Source organism: Podarcis filfolensis (assembly GCF_964270895.1).
Source record: "Podarcis filfolensis genome assembly, chromosome: 5".
In the NCBI taxonomy this organism is placed as follows: Eukaryota; Metazoa; Chordata; class Lepidosauria; order Squamata; family Lacertidae; genus Podarcis; species Podarcis filfolensis.
In genome coordinates, this window is record NC_139608.1 from 48045652 (window position 1) to 48050662 (window position 5011).

General features: G+C 38.7%; 1 long non-coding RNA gene across 1 annotated transcript; it reads right to left on the reverse strand.

The window, feature by feature from the left end:
• Window positions 1-2194: 2194 nt before the first annotated feature.
• On the reverse strand, window positions 2195-4758 carry LOC310763849. The gene is made up of 3 exons (XR_014548846.1): window positions 4683-4758; window positions 2877-3010; window positions 2195-2584 (listed from the first exon to the last, which is right to left on the reverse strand). It is a non-coding gene; the product is annotated as an uncharacterized lncRNA (long non-coding RNA).
• Window positions 4759-5011: the final 253 nt, after the last annotated feature.

The window sequence follows — 5011 nt, forward strand, 5'->3', positions numbered from 1 at the left end:
TTCATGGACGTGTCTGGGGAAACCCAGACGTATGGCAGCCCTATAAAAATATCTGTAAGTGGTGTACAGAAAACAGCGGCTGAGAACTTGCGTCTCCTTTCTCCCAGAAAGAACACTCTGCTCCATCTTCGAGTTGCCCTGGCACTGCAGAACCAAGGGAATAGGGGTAATGGTTTGCTGGATTCGGTACATGTACTTGAAAGCAAGGAAACCTACCACTCCAGATGAGATGATGATGCTGGAGTATGACTTGGTACCTGAATTTGCTTGCTTCCCTCCCCATTCTGTTTCCTTTTATTATCAAACATTTCAGATCATGAGTCTGCAAAGAGGAGGTGGTGTGTCTTTTACACCCTGTGCAATGTGTGAAAATGTTAGGCACTTTACAACTGAAAAATAAAACAACAACAACAACAACAACAACAACAACAACAACAACAACAACAACAACAGGAAGTTAACAATGAAATGTTCCAGAAGAGCAAAGTGATTGTTATTCAGAGATATATTGAGAGCTACTCTGTCAGAGAGGTCTAAATAGAAACAATAAGAATGATTTTGAGTAAAAGCACAAGTTTATGTCACCTTTCAATCGACACAAATGATCTTTTGAACATCTTGTAGCATACCCTGTTTTCCTATCTATATTTGATTTTTGTTAGTGACTAAATAGAAGCTATTGTGAAATGCAAAAGTTACATTATGCAACAACTTTTTGCCTAGGGACCTGAGACTGGAGCAATGTCTTTCATTTAAAGCCTTCCTTAAAATGTGGAGAAAACAGTCCAGGATTGTCTGCAACAAACCCCAGTAAAACCAGAGCAATTCCAGAGCAAATCACTTGTGACTTCATCTCCCTTTTAATAATTGTGACTTAAACGATTCCCGTGCAACCTGGTTTCAATCATTGTTGCAGTTTTGAAACTGCAATTTCAAACTGAAATTGCAAATCTCAAAGGCAGCTCAGTTTACAGTTGACCGATTAAGCTTGGTATCTGAATTGTTTAGAAAAAAACTATTTCCATAAAAATGGTTTGAAAAGCAGTACAATAGCCAAGTGTGTATAATAGCTACCCATACAAATTTCTTTCCAAAGCAAATAATACTTTGTAAACTTTCTGAAAAGCCTTAGTTTTGACTTCAAAGAGTTTGACATCATTCTCCATGTTCTCGCACCGCTCCTACTATTGCTAGCATTCCCATTGACTGTTAACAAGCAACTACTGGCTTGATTGGTGACGCATTCTCCACAATCACTTCTTCCACTCAGTGGGATTATATCAGCCAATCACATTTAGAACTGTGTGTTATCATGGTTTTGGATAAAGATGTCATCATGTTATGGTCCAATTGTTCGCATTTAAAGGGCAACATTTTGGATTAGGGAGCAAAATAATTAACATATTGCTGGGAATTCCTACTGATTCTCAGTGTCTTAGTTTTTTAATCTATAAAAACGTACCAAATGAAATTAACTTTCACCAACATGATATCTTCATGAAAAAAATTATTTTCACAAACCTGAAAGGCTCTCAGCTGCAAGCTTCTTATGTGCTGCTATAAAACCGTCCTATAATTAATTGGGGGAGATCCCAAAAATATTCCTTAGTCATGCTTTGCACTTGTGATGTTTCCAGTAATTATGATGAGAACTGAAACAAATCTGCCCAGAATTTCCTTAAAATTTTTCTCTGAGAATTTTCACAGTGAATATCATCCAGGTGTATTCTGCTTATGTAGACAGTTCCCATATTTTGTGTATGACAGAATTTGACAGTTTTGATGAGAAACCAGTAATATCTAATAGTAAGTGGATGACAAATAGCAGCCAACATTTGACACCATCTGATAAATGAGTTGCAATATAATTTAGTGAATTTTGTACTAGTCATTCAAAGAAGTCAAAGCAGGTGATTTTTTTTTTAACTTTGTTGTCAAATTGGGATTCCCCAAGGCTGAATTTCTCCACCAAACTACAAGCTGAAATTTAAGCATTCATTGACTTTTACATTTTGTGAAATTTAATTTCTGCCCCAGTTCTGAATAGGCTGCTCTGTTCTTGGATAAACTTTAAAATGGATCACACCTGAAGAAATGCTACTCTTTTTAAATAATAATAATAATAATAATAATAATAATAATAATAATAATAATAATTTTATTAATTTTTCATTAATAACAATCCAATGGAGGCCACATTAATACAATGCCAAATCATGCGAAATCACAATAAAATCAAAAGAGCCAATTAAACAGTTCCGAATGAAACATATTTGGATGACTTTCCGTGTTCCGGCTATCAGGAGTTGATATTCCTTGATCCTGTGCCAATTCTCTTAATTAGTCCAAGTTCCACAATTCCTATCTTAATCCTTTGTTCTAGCAGCCACTGATGTGATGACTTTTGATCGTGTTTAATAAATCCAAATCCATTAACTTGCAGAGGGAAATTATATCCTGTAGCTGTGTGAAATATTTGTTTACCTTCTTCATTTCCTTCACGTTATAATCAGTCAATTTTCTTCAACATTGCCCCTCCTTCAAAAGCTCATTTCTAGGTGCGTCGCAGCTCAATTTTGCCTCTCTGAAACCGAAAGCAGAAACAAGTCCATCCGCGTCACACCAAAACCATCATAAATCAGAACTAGAGCTCTCTTTAGTTGGAAATGTTACAAGTCATCACAGTATTTCACACAGTCTATCCTTTCAAGCACCCCGTAAAGAAAATTATAAGTTCTTGTTGAATCCCTCTTGCATTCCATATATAGTTGTAATCCATTAGTAATTTCCTTCCATTAATATTTGATTCTTTTTCAGTGAAGGCTTTCCAATTCATAGCACAGCAAAAATAATGCATAAAGGCTCCCTTCACTTACATAGCATTCCAATTACAATGACAAGAGTCCTCTCCAGATCAAAACCTTAGCACTCAGTGGCTGATTCATTTCGCAGGTTATCTTTCTTCTTCTTCCAAAACACGTCTGTTTCTTTAGTCCAAATTCAGACACATCTTAAAAGAAACAGAGATACCTTCGCTCATGGCAACCGCATTGGGGAGTTTCCAATACGGGCAGTACTATGCCCTCTGCATCCCTGACTCCGCATTCCATCGGAACCAGAAGCAGTTATCGGACGATCCATGAGAGAAAGCTCCCCCCCACCAACCCTGGGGATAATACTCCCAAATTATCCTTAATTAACTGCACGGCTGGCATCCGCTATCATGGTATCGGCAGTTTGCCATGGCAGCTGCGCCAGAAGTCAAGAAATGCACTGGGAATGCACTGCTTACCTGACTTCCCTCTGGCTGAGTTGCTTCTGCAAACCAGGTTAAAGGACAACAGAGCAGTGAGGTGGGTGTGGTGCAAACATGCTGGCAGAGGTAATCTGGCATTCCTACTGACATTTGCACCATGTCAACCTTGCCACCACCATGCCCCTTCCCCTCTCCATCCCAGAATGCAGCAGCGACTCAGTGAGAGGGAGGTCATGTGAGTGGTGCTGCTCCGCTACATAATTAGCTACATTATGCTGCCATTCTTTCTGTTTACACCCCTCAAACATTGGACATCATTATGACTTCTCTTTTTAAGTCATTAGCATCTGCTAATAATTGTTCTTTTCCAGACTGGAACTTTGAAAGCCCAGGCCAATTGTTTGTAATTCAGTATAAATTCTCTCTTGATACATTATGAATCTCTTAGTGCCACTGAGGGGGGCTCAATTAGCATAGACTGCTGAGAAGCACTTGGAATACTTAATCTTTTAAGAACTACAAACTTTAATATTAATCACTTAAGTTTTAATAAGAAGGCATAAATTGTAGCCTTGATTCCAAAGCACATTTGGAAACAAAATTTCCATTTTATTTTGTTACATTTCTTAATGTGGAGAGGAAAGCAAGGATGAAAGCTTCTTAATGAAGTGAAGGGATGGAAACCTCAAAAGATTGCTCTTTAAAGTGGAGGGGCATTAAAAATCATCCGCAACAGTGGCATTTGTGATTCTTATAATCTTATCTCAAGGGCATTTGAGTAAATTTAAACATGTGCAGGAGCTTTTAAAAAGTTACTTTTGCTATATGGAACTGCAAATCCACTTTGCAGACATGATATACCCTGACAGTTGTTGAACCAGCACTGTTTTCTTGGGGTGGAGGCCTCCATATAGCCCTTTGACGTGGTCCTAATTCATCCTACATAAGGCTTCTTTACAGTTCATCACAAGAGAGCAGCACTGAGGCTGACATCACCTCAGCTTTACCTAGGCTAAAATGCCCATCCTGATAGTAAAATGGAGACCTCCTCCCCCCAGAGGTGCTGCTTCACTGGCTGGGTTGATTGGCAGCATGTAAACAGAATACATTGCCAATGTCTTGCCCAAACGAGTGCTTCTTTTATAGTATAGCAGGATGACTTCCCACAGTGGAAAGCCACTGGAACCATGTTATATGTCTGGGGTCTATATCTGGGGATATGATGGGGACAGAGCACAAAAGTGAAGCTGTAATCTTAACCATGTCTACCTAGAAGCAAGTCCCTCTGAATTCAAAAGGGCTTACTACAAGATAAGTGGGGTTAGAACTGCAGCCTCAGACAAAAGACCAGTAGTAATTTTATCCTTTAAGGAAAGCAGGAGAAGGAGATGGGCTGGAGTATCCTAACTTGAACACTGGGAAGTACCTTCAAGGAATACTTTGTCGCTGCGTAGTTGCACCCGTCATTGTTTGCCAGGAGATGAAAGCTTAACTAACCAACCTGAAGAACAGAATATAGTCAAATCCTTAGATGTTGCCCACTTCAGGTTACTTATATGGAAAGCACCTTTTCACTTAATCGGGAATTAATTTATCCTTTGCATTTGTGAGACTGTTCTCTTACACTAAACCTTTGCAGTAGCTACCAACGCCATTTTTGTTTTTCTGAAATGCTTTCCTTTATTTACACTTCAATCTTCAGTGTATCCTGTACTACAGTACAGATCGGGTGTGTGTGTGAGTTTATGGGATAAA